Source organism: Berghia stephanieae, chromosome 1, assembly GCF_034508935.2.
Source record: "Berghia stephanieae isolate SIO BIC M18660-M18661 chromosome 1, UCSD_Bste_1.3, whole genome shotgun sequence".
Lineage (NCBI taxonomy): Eukaryota > Metazoa > Mollusca > Gastropoda > Nudibranchia > Aeolidiidae > Berghia > Berghia stephanieae.
The window spans coordinates 80,182,920-80,195,419 of record NC_088360.1 but is presented as its reverse complement, the minus strand read 5'-3'; the positions used below and the strand labels follow the sequence as shown (position 1 = coordinate 80,195,419).

Sequence of the window (12,500 nt, the reverse complement as noted above, 5' to 3'; positions counted from 1 at the left end):
AGTAGTAGTAGTAGTAGTAGTTGTTGTAGTAGTAGTAATAGTAGTAGTAGTAGTAGTAGTAGTAGTAGTAGTAGTAGTAGTAGTAGTAGTAATAGCAGTAGAAGTAGTAGGCTGTAGTAGCGATATTAGTAGTAGTAGTAGTAGTAGTAGTAGTAGTAGCAGCAGCAGCAGCAGCAGCAGCAGTAGTAGTAGTAGTAGTAGTAGTAGTAGTAATCTTAGTAGTAGTGATAATAATGATAGTAATAATAATAATAAAAGTAGTATTAGTAGTAGTTGTAGTAGTAGTAGTAGTAGTAGTAGTAGTAGTATTAGTAGTAGTAGTAGTAGTAGTAGTAGTAGTAGTAGTAGTAATAGCAGTAGAAGTAGTAGGCTATAGTAGTAGTAGTAGTAGTAGTAGTAGTAGTAGTAGTAGTAGTAGTAATAGCAGTAGAAGTAGTAGGCTATAGTAGCGGTAGTAGTAGTAGTAGTAGTAGTAGTAGTAGTAGTAGTAGTAGCAGCAGCAGCAGCAGTAGTAGTAGTAGTAGTAGTAGTAGTAGTAGTAGTAGTAGTAGTAGTAGTAGTAGTAGTAGTAATCTTAGTAGTAGTGATAATAATGATAGTAATAATAATAATAAAAGTAGTATTAGTAGTAGTTAGTAGTAGTAGTAGTAGTATAGTGTAGTAGTAGTAAGTAGTAGTAGTAGTATAGTAGTAGTAGTATATAGTGTAGTAGAGTAAGTAGTAGGCAGTATAGTAGTAGTATAGTAGTAGTAAGTAGTATAGTAGTAGTAGTAGTAGTAGTAGTAGTAGTTAGTAGTAGTAGTAGTAGTATAGTCAGTAGTAAGTAGTAGCTATAGTAGTAGTTAGTAGTAGTAGTAGTATAGTATAGTATTAGTAGTAGTAGTAGTAGTAGTAGTATGTAGTAGATATAGTAGTATAGTATAGTAGAGTATAGTAGTAGTAAGTCAGTAATAACAAAGTCACATTCACAAACATGTTAATTCCAAACATTTTCAATTCTGCTTAGTCATCAAAGTTATTCTTTTAACGTCGACTGATTTCATTCACATTGATATACGCGTATTATTGCTATTAGTGAATCAGCCGAAGTACAATGGTGATAATATCATTATATTACCTTAGGGGTTATTTACGATAGTTTTCTTTCATTATACTACACCTGCCCTCTTTAGAGTCCATTCTGCGCTTTAGCTTTTCACACACACACACACACACACACACACACACACAGACATCAGACTCTCATACACAAGCACTCATACAGATACACCCACCCATACAGTACACACACACACACACACACACACACACACATACACACACATTCATACACAATAACACACATAGTTGTACCGGTCATCAAACTAAAGGGGGTAACCGAGTCCATTTAGTGTAAACCCGGTTTATTAAACAGCCCTCACACAAAAGCCATAATATCATAACTGACAACGCGTACTTAATGGCCATATAAGGGTTCAAGCTCGGAGACCACGTCTGGTAAAGTAGGCTAGATCACTCGGACTTCTGTGCACACGCCGCAAAGGAGGATCAAATAATAATCATAATCAAAAAACCTGCAGAGGCGATCTTGGCAATACGACCGAACAATGAATTAAACGTCATCACTTTTATAGAAAACAAGTATTTGAAAATACATTCTCCCTTTTCCTATTAAAAAAAAAAAACTTTTCGAATTAACAAAATAACATAATATCAAAGAACGAATACGTAAAATGTTCACCATTCACTTACACGTGCACAAACTCTTAAATAAATATATAAATACAAGCCATCAGTTTTGGCAAATATATAATAATAATAAATAATAATAAAGTGTTCTTTTATAGCGCAAAACGCCGAAGCCTCAGAGCGCTTTACAATATACTTATCAAACCACAAACACCACACTCGTACCGAGACAAACAGATACATCAAATAGTCGCACACACTAACTATGCAAGTTTTACGAAATGAAATTGGCATTCATCGAGAAAATGGAATAAAAAAATAAAACGTAATTTACTCATCAATAAGAAAATGCCTAGGATAATTTTTTCTGGAAAAGATGAGTCTTCAAATTTTTCTTTAAATTTCCTACGCTGCCCGAGAGCCTTACTGACAAAGGAAGTGAGTTCCAAATGGTAGGTCCTGCTTTATAATAAGATCTATCACCGAAATTAGGAAGCCGTGGTTTTGTCACTTTTAGTAGGTGGATCTCCGATGACCTAAGCTGGCGAATCGGGGAGTAGGGGACCACAAGTTATTGAATGTAACTCGGAGATCTATTATACACTTTAAAAGCAGTAAAGTGATCACAAATTCTGTTAGATTGATTGAATCGCAGAAACCACCGTTTCGGATATTCGAAGTTTCCTGATAGCATAAATAGCTTATTTTGCCAGGTAAACCTTTCTACTAACAGCGCATGACCGTATAATAGCAATAACAATATCGTATTCCTCACCTCGACGGTTACCTGACCAGAGGAGAGAAGAGGGGTAGATTGTGGCAAGAAAAACGCACACCGACTGGTCAGAAAAGTCGCTGGCTGAAATAAAAAGGACAGTGGCCTTTCTTTCAAGTTATATTTTAGACCCGAGTCAGTTTGCGTGACATGGGTAGGTGGGCAGTGGATAGTTGAACCAAGTATTGTCCGTGTCGGACCGAGGAATGTTATTTTCTGTCTCAACTATTATTGTCCATTTGACGTGACCTTGTAAGCAAATAGAGTACGATGGTTTGATACATTGAGGATTGTTTAGTATATCTATTTGAATAATCATTTAACGTTAATATTTATTATTTTCATTCCAATTAAGTCTAACGGATTTTATTTTGTTGGACATATATCTAGTGTTGATTTCTTTGAGTGTCGTATTGCTGGTGACGTTTTACTCGTGACTCTTGCGAATATTCCTATAGGATTATCAATTCGTCATTCGTGTTATTCCAAAGTTACTCAAGACCGGTAAGTAGGTTGTTTTGATGCCAACATCTATAGGTGCCTACACGAGTCAATAAAATGTATAGCACAATATAGGGAGTCAAAATGACTCGTATAAAAGATACAACACAAAGTAAACGAATTTTAGGCCGAATCCAAAATGAAACTTTTCCATCCAAATTGGGATATATGCATTTATGAACCATTGGTTTTGCTTTAAAATATTTTAATGAATACTTAAAAGTATAAATATTTTTATTTTACTATTTAGAAATCTACAACGATGAGACGCATTCATTGTATTTTGCTGACAAAGGGGAAATTCAAAACACCATTTGTAAATCAAATCAAAATTTCTTTTACTTTTGCATTTTATGATTTTTAATTATTAACTCCGGCATCAGCCTTCCTTCATTTTTTAAATCGCTATCACCTGTTATGTTACAAACATTACTGATCACAAACAATCGGGGTAGGCACAAGAGTCACTTGCTGTGTCCTCAATTCCTCATACCCGTTTTCCCTTTCCAAATTGCTCTCTGTCTTTGTTCTGGATTGAGATTGCTCGTCCCCCCCCACACCTGGTTCTGGCAGGGATCCTTGGCTAGGAAGGAGACAGTCAAATGTACAATACCGTTTTTGATAGGCGATATTTTTCCCTGTAACTCATGTCTCTGTTGTGTACTTTAAAAGTTAATAGTTTTGAATATGTAAATATTTAGTGTATTCTCCATACTTAGATCCCTTGCTTGTGTATTGCCTGGATGGGACGTTTAGGTAATGTCAAAATAGGCGCATCGATGGATTGCTTGTGGAATTTTATTTTCTCTATTTGAACCAGCCCCCTTTGTATTGCTATATCTTTAGTACTTTTAACATCAGATCTGCTTCTTTTTTTTCTATCATCTTCATTTTTACTGGGGATTTAAAAAGCAAATATTGTCGCAAGCGCCGAAAAAACCCATAAAAACTGATTTAACAAACACACAAGAGCAATCGACCCTGTCAAATAATTTCGAAATCATCTCCAACCAAAAAAATAAATAAATTGCTAACTAGGTATTGGTCTGTCAGAGTTAATAATCACCAACAGTGTCCTTACTTGGTTTTAGTCCATATAATTTTTTTTAAAAATGAAAACAAAAATGATGCTTCAACTTAAGTCGCATATTTCTCATTTTGATCTTTCCCTACCGATTGGGTGAATTATTGGAAATAACACGCACGCACAAGCAAACAATTGCATACAACAAAAGGGGCGTGATGTCTATGGAGGGGAGGAGGACAGTAGCTTATTTTATAGGTTTATAGATAATGAGAAAACACTGGAACGTTCCAGCACGAAAGGCCTTTTCTTCCCTACTAATCGTAAAACCCTGGAAAAAATTTATATAATTACAGTTTGAACCATGGTGTACGTGCATCCATTAAATAAATTATTTCAGTCCTTAAGGCTTTTTAAAATTCATAATTTTGATGACCAGTTATTCAAACGTCATTATTGTTTTAATATAAGATTTTTAAAACTATTTGTTTCAAAAAAACAAACAAAAAATCCATATCCCGTAAACTATTTTTCAAGCTAGGGAAACATAAATATGCAAATAAGTACTCGTCGATTTAAAGCGTTCTCATGTGACCTTATCTCAGTTATTATCATCATCATCATTGTTATTCTTCTTCTTCTTCTTCTTCTTCTTCTTCTTCTTCTTCTTCTTCTTCTTCTTCTTCTTATTTTATTATTATTTTATTATTATTATTATTATTATTATTATTATTATTATTATTATTATTATTATTTATTTATTTATTTATTCGTTTGGTTAAACAGTTTTCGGCTCAAGCAGTTTTCACGGCATTCAATCTTATTACATAACCCCACTAGAAAGGTCGTGCCATAACAGCACAGTGCACATGTCATTGTAGGCTGATTATCCAATTCAACACCAGACATTTGCAATTTCAGTGTGTCGAATAGTAAGCAGGATAATAAATGCCAAGTAGATGAATGTCACCTTAACCAGTTAACTGCCGTACTCTGGATATATAATAATAATAATAATAATAATAATAATAATAATAATAATAATAACAATAATAATAATAATAAAAATCATAGAGTCTAGGCTTTGAACCAGTTAACTGCCGTACTCTAGAAAATTCGTATTTTTTTTAATGGCCAAAAACTCGTCCTTCAGATATCGATCGATTTAAAGGACCCTCATCTTGACAAAAACTCTCAAACCTGGGGGACTTCGCGACGTCGAAGGTTTGAGAGTATTTGTCAAGATGAGGGTCCTTTAAATTGATAGATATTTGAAGGACGAGTTTTCTGGTCAAATCTTAAAATACGAATTTTCTAGAGTACGGCAGTTAACTGGTTCAAAGCCTAGACTCTATGATTATTATTATATATCTTTATTGTCCATTATCATCATCTTCATCATCACCATCATCATCATCATCATCATCATCATCATCATCATCATCATCATCATCATCATCATCATCATCACCATCCTCATCATCATCATTAAAGTCATTTATTGTATTCAGGACATAAATATATTGGTGAGAGCTCTTTCCAGTTTGTTTCTTTTAATTTACCACATTCTTTCTTATTTGTGTTCATACTTTTATTTAATATTTTTTCAATTAGAATTTTTTTTAAATTATTTTTTTAAACACCCGTCTTGAATTTGGAAGTGTTTACATATGTAGGATGTTCAAATTTTAAAATTACGACATATCCAAAGAAGAAACGAAGATTTGTGTGTTGGTATGTCTCTTTGGTTGGAAGATATTGTGAGTATTTACTTACATGTGTATCATCAATAGAGTCTTTGAAAAGCTTAACAGCTGAGAATGATTGAATCACCATCCTTTTTAGAATATAAGTTATGTTCCATGTTATGTATGCAACATTAAAACTTGATAGCTAAGTTATGATGTTGAAGCCAAACAAACGGAGCTAAAAATACCCGAAACAAATGTTACTTTTATTTAGTATAGAACTTTCGGAGCTGTCCAAAGCCTGGATTAGCAAAAATACTTACAAAGAGGTGAAAATAATAGAAAGACTTGGGATCCAATCGTACTGTCACCACCCTATCCTTTCCATTGTCACCTTTTCGGAAATATTTTTTTTTGTATACAAACAGCAAATTTTAAAATGTCATTTTATATAATGACACTTTACAAAGTCCCCTAACGAAAACAATGTGAATAATTTTTTATGTAAAATAAAATCCAGGAACTCTCATCTATTGCTTCTGTGTTTTAAAAAATCATCCCAATTTTTTACAGAACCCTGACCTGTCTAATTCTAGTAAAATGTCGTATAACTACTAATTTTGGGCTCATCGGCAAAGCAAAAAATCTTATTCAAATTCAATAAATCATGTCGAAAATGAAAATAATATGGCACAAGATCACATTAGTAACGTTATTCAACTGCTGAGAGAAAACTGGTCACTTACAAATGTAGATTAGTGACTTGTATTGTTTTCCCCTTGAAAATTACGAATAAAAAACATTCTAGTAGGAAGGTGTGTTGTTGTGCTCGATTTTACGAGACTATTAACCCTTGTTGTTATTACGACGCTATTATAATAGAAATAACTCCCAAGCTAAGGCAACATTTACCCTATTCACGGAAACGACCTTAAATAAGTCCAATTAATAGGTGATAATTCATAAAACGACGTTAAATAAGCCCAATTAATAGGTGTTCAGTTATCAGACTGTGTATGTACACACACTGTCACCACACAAATCATATAGCAGAAGATTAAATTAACCGTGAAGTACAACGTTGACATTTAATTCAGAAAAGTGAGTGGAGCAGGCACTTATGTTGGTAACAACAAGATATGAAGTGAATAGAAAAGTGCCAGAAGACAATAGAGAATAAAAATTTTTTTTTTTTTTTTTTTTTTTTTTTTTTTTTTTTTTTTTTTTTTTTTTTTTTTTTTTCACCCCATACACCGGAGCATACTCAATGTTTCAATCGTTTCTATGTTATATGTTTGTGTTGAGAATATTGGCTATTAAGCTTAACTGCTGGTCAAAATTATTCGCGATGGTGGTGTACGAACGAATCGGCGGTCTCAAGAAGTAGGTGAGAGAGGGATCTAGTAATGACTTTGAGTTTGAAACGAATATTTTTGTGTTCGTGGATAGCTCACACGGTAGAGCCACGCTCTCACCTGCCAGGCGGAGTTGTCGTACCAATAAGGTCGCAGGTTCAAACCCCACCACCGCCGCGAAAAATTTTTATTCTCTATTGTCTTCTGGCACTTTTCTATTCACTTCATATCTTGTTGTTACCAACATAAGTGCCTGCTCCACTCACTTTTCTGAATTAAAATTCACCCCATACACCGGAGCATACTCAATGTTTCAATCGTTTCTATGTTATATGTTTGTGTTGAGAATATTGGCTATTAAGCTTAACTGCTGGTCAAAATTATTCGCGATGGTGGTGTACGAACGAATCGGCGGTCTCAAGAAGTAGGTGAGAGAGGGATCTAGTAATGACTTTGAGTTTGAAACGAATATTTTTGTGTTCGTGGATAGCTCACACGGTAGAGCCACGCTCTCACCTGCCAGGCGGAGTTGTCGTACCAATAAGGTCGCAGGTTCAAACCCCACCACCGCCGCGAAAAATTTTTATTCTCTATTGTCTTCTGGCACTTTTCTATTCACTTCATATCTTGTTGTTACCAACATAAGTGCCTGCTCCACTCACTTTTCTGAATTAAAATTCACCCCATACACCGGAGCATACTCAATGTTTCAATCGTTTCTATGTTATATGTTTGTGTTGAGAATATTGGCTATTAAGCTTAACTGCTGGTCAAAATTATTCGCGATGGTGGTGTACGAACGAATCGGCGGTCTCAAGAAGTAGGTGAGAGAGGGATCTAGTAATGACTTTGAGTTTGAAACGAATATTTTTGTGTTCGTGGATAGCTCACACGGTAGAGCCACGCTCTCACCTGCCAGGCGGAGTTGTCGTACCAATAAGGTCGCAGGTTCAAACCCCACCACCGCCGCGAAAAATTTTTATTCTCTATTGTCTTCTGGCACTTTTCTATTCACTTCATATCTTGTTGTTACCAACATAAGTGCCTGCTCCATCACTTTTCTGAATTAAAATTCACCCCATACACCGGAGCATACTCAATGTTTCAATCGTTTCTATGTTATATGTTTGTGTTGAGAATATTGGCTATTAAGCTTAACTGCTGGTCAAAATTATTCGCGATGGTGGTGTACGAACGAATCGGCGGTCTCAAGAAGTAGGTGAGAGAGGGATCTAGTAATGACTTTGAGTTTGAAACGAATATTTTTGTGTTCGTGGATAGCTCACACGGTAGAGCCACGCTCTCACCTGCCAGGCGGAGTTGTCGTACCAATAAGGTCGCAGGTTCAAACCCCACCACCGCCGCGAAAAATTTTTATTCTCTATTGTCTTCTGGCACTTTTCTATTCACTTCATATCTTGTTGTTACCAACATAAGTGCCTGCTCCACTCACTTTTCTGAATTAAAATTCACCCATACACCGGAGCATACTCAATGTTTCAATCGTTTCTATGTTATATGTTTGTGTTGAGAATATTGGCTATTAAGCTTAACTGCTGGTCAAAATTATTCGCGATGGTGGTGTACGAACGAATCGGCGGTCTCAAGAAGTAGGTGAGAGAGGGATCTAGTAATGACTTTGAGTTTGAAACGAATATTTTTGTGTTCGTGGATAGCTCACACGGTAGAGCCACGCTCTCACCTGCCAGGCGGAGTTGTCGTACCAATAAGGTCGCAGGTTCAAACCCCACCACCGCCGCGAAAAATTTTTATTCTCTATTGTCTTCTGGCACTTTTCTATTCACTTCATATCTTGTTGTTACCAACATAAGTGCCTGCTCCACTCACTTTTCTGAATTAAAATTCACCCCATACACCGGAGCATACTCAATGTTTCAATCGTTTCTATGTTATATGTTTGTGTTGAGAATATTGGCTATTAAGCTTAACTGCTGGTCAAAATTATTCGCGATGGTGGTGTACGAACGAATCGGCGGTCTCAAGAAGTAGGTGAGAGAGGGATCTAGTAATGACTTTGAGTTTGAAACGAATATTTTTGTGTTCGTGGATAGCTCACACGGTAGAGCCACGCTCTCACCTGCCAGGCGGAGTTGTCGTACCAATAAGGTCGCAGGTTCAAACCCCACCACCGCCGCGAAAAATTTTTATTCTCTATTGTCTTCTGGCACTTTTCTATTCACTTCATATCTTGTTGTTACCAACATAAGTGCCTGCTCCACTCACTTTTCTGAATTAAAATTCACCCCATACACCGGAGCATACTCAATGTTTCAATCGTTTCTATGTTATATGTTTGTGTTGAGAATATTGGCTATTAAGCTTAACTGCTGGTCAAAATTATTCGCGATGGTGGTGTACGAACGAATCGGCGGTCTCAAGAAGTAGGTGAGAGAGGGATCTAGTAATGACTTTGAGTTTGAAACGAATATTTTTGTGTTCGTGGATAGCTCACACGGTAGAGCCACGCTCTCACCTGCCAGGCGGAGTTGTCGTACCAATAAGGTCGCAGGTTCAAACCCCACCACCGCCGCGAAAAATTTTTATTCTCTATTGTCTTCTGGCACTTTTCTATTCACTTCATATCAACGTTGACATTCGGTCATTGGTCAAAAATTTAGAAATGTATACATAAACAAGTAAAAAGAAACATAATGTTATAATAGTATATGCTCATTTGTGTAAATGTGTAAGTGTGTATGTATGTATGTATGTATGTATGTATGTATGTATGTATGTATGTATGTATGTATGTATGTATGTATGTATGTATGTATGTATGTATGTATGTATGTATGTATGTATGTTGGTGTGCGTTTATTTAGGCGTGCGTATGTGTAGGTGTGTGTATAGGTGTGTGTATGTGTGTGTATGTGTGTATGTGTGTATGTATTGTGTGTGTGTAGGTGTGTATGTGTGTGCAGAGTGGGAAAAGGGAAGCCTGCTATTTCAATTATTTGTTTGAAATATATTATTTCGTTCATCAACAAGCGACCAGGCGTTATATTTGCCATATGCCATGTTTAACCAGTAAACCGTCGTACTCTGGAAAGACTTATATGTAACTATTTGGCCAGAAAAATTGTCCTTCAAATATCAATCGATTAAAGTGACCCATATCTTAGGAAAAACTCTCAAACCTGTGACCTCGCGATATCCAAGGGTTGAACGTTTTGCCAAGATGAGTGTTAATTTCATCGATCGATATTTGAAGGAAAATTTTCTAGTCAAAATTTTAAAATATGTGTTTTTCAGAATACGGCCGTTAACAATTAAAGAATTAAACAATTATTAAATAATTAAGCAATGATTAAACAATAATGCCATGCTGAGTCAAAGCAATGTTTTGCCTTTTTGGCCAGAAAATATATGTCCTTAAATATCCATGCAATAAGTAATCCATCAGAGACATTAGGCTGATGGAGTCGGAGTTTTTCCCGGTTTCTATAGCGTAAAACAGACAATATCAATTGCGTGCTACCCTTTAGATAAAATGTCAGTGTCGCAAAGTACTTTCCGCCAGACAGATCTAACAGACCCAGCGACCCAGTTACTGTTGAGTAGACCGGGAGGTCCGTAAATAATCTCGACTTCACCCGGGATCGATCTCGGTCCCTTTGTTTGTGAAGCAAATGGTCAATCAACTGATCTCATGGGACCCTTATCCACCGATTAAAATGACCCTCAAATTATGAAAAATCTCTATCATTTCGACAATTTGGAAGCTATCATGGAATGATGTCTCATGAAGTTACACGTTTCTGATCACAACAGAAGACTGTGTTTTGCTGCTAGGGTAGGTCGCCACAAATCCAAATGTTTTTCTCTATATCTCAAATTCTAACAGCTGTAATTGCAGATTGGCTCCCCTCTATCAAACGACAGATTAATATAAGACAAAAGGCACGATAGTAGTACGATAGTAATGGTTATTGGGACGTATTGAAACTGTGTTACTATTGGTTTTGAACCCATTGTTGCTTTTATAATGGCATTTAGTGGACGTGTGCTGTATACAAGAATACATTTTGAAATTAATGTGATCTACGGTTTTGGAACACAGGGTAAAGTGGCATGCCCCAAACCCGTACAAGAGAGAAAAAAAACCTCATAAAAGATTATCATATTTATTTTACTGACAAAATACTTAGTTGTGCAAATGACAAATTTAACCTCTCTGTTTGTATTTAAAATCACAATTCAACGTGGGTGATAGAACTACAAGCGATCAGATACCTCATGCGATAACGGCAATGAGCCTAAGAATATCACATCTAAAGATGACTATTGAAAATAAGGGGACATACCATTAAAAGCATAGGGTGATTATTAAAATGTGCAGTGTAAGTAAGGCAACCAGAAGCTCAATATCTATTAGCCTTCAATTAAAAAAAAAACATCTATGCATGTTTCTCCCTAATAAAAACCGCATACAGAGACATTGCGGTGTCAGGATCACAAGTCTATCACGTAGACGAAACTGACATTTCAACATATATAAAGTTCCAAATCGGCTGAAGTTTTTGAGAGAACTCATCAAAAGAACGTATATTCTGCGCTGACCAACTTCTCTGTTTTTATGCATTGCTATTACTGTGAATAAGACATTTTTTCTTGTTTTTAAAGGTGAAAATTAACTATATTATTATATAATTGGGAGATTATTATTGATATTGCCGTGAATTCGTGGCCCACTTTCTTTTCCCCATTGTGATGGTCCGCTTCCCACCATCCCTTGTTATTGGTCACTTCGTATTTCGATTCTAGACTGGTGTTTATCATCAAGAAAATTGTTGAATATTTGTAAAAATGTGTTAGGCGGCCCATTTCTTCTCCACTCCACTTTTTATAACTTTTCACATTTATTTTCACTAGCAGGTCGTTGATGGGATTCTGGCAGGTTCTTTTCTATCTTTTTGTTTGTTTTGTTTTCACCCTTAACCGCAATACTGTTAAGGCGTTACTTTGGTCTTCTAAAAAGCGGTATTTCGCACATATTTCAATATGTATTAATGGACCTCGACTTCACACCTGCAATTTCTCACGGAGCTTTCGCTGATAAAAACCAGATAATCACAAGTGAAGGCTGTCGGTCAGTGATTATATGACAGTCATAAATATTTCAATATACAACTTTCTGAATACCATAAGGGTGGTTTAGTTGATTCTTAACGATGAAGTTACACGACTATGACTTTTTAAAAGTATTGACGTCATATAGATAAAGCTCAATTGTCCTATAAAAAATAGATTTTGTTTGTCCACATTGAAAAATGATTTCCCGTCATCCTACGATGTCCTGCTCAACTGTCGGGTTAATGCTCAATATGGCCTCGTCTGGGGCTCATTTTAGAAATAGAACACATGATCAAAACTTAGGGCGTTAACAAACAAAAAAGAACAATTAAAAATCTTTACCTTGAGAGTTTATATGAGTTTCTGGCAGGTTC

The 12,500-nt window shown here is 35.8% G+C and overlaps 1 protein-coding gene across 3 annotated transcripts in view; it reads left to right on the top strand.

The window, feature by feature from the left end:
• The window catches only part of LOC144958488 (uncharacterized), a 115,927-nt gene that overhangs the window by 10,065 nt on the left and 93,362 nt on the right, over positions 1 to 12,500 (top strand). The window contains exons 1-2 of one of the 3 annotated variants that reach the window (XM_078890476.1): positions 2,483 to 2,716; positions 2,820 to 2,968. The exons of 1 other annotated variant lie outside the window; for it this stretch is intronic. The gene's annotated coding sequence lies outside the window, so the exon portion shown is untranslated. Of the gene's footprint in view, positions 1 to 2,482; positions 2,717 to 2,819; positions 2,969 to 12,500 lie in introns of those variants that run through there. One more of the 3 variants, XM_078890501.1, reaches the window with a different exon arrangement.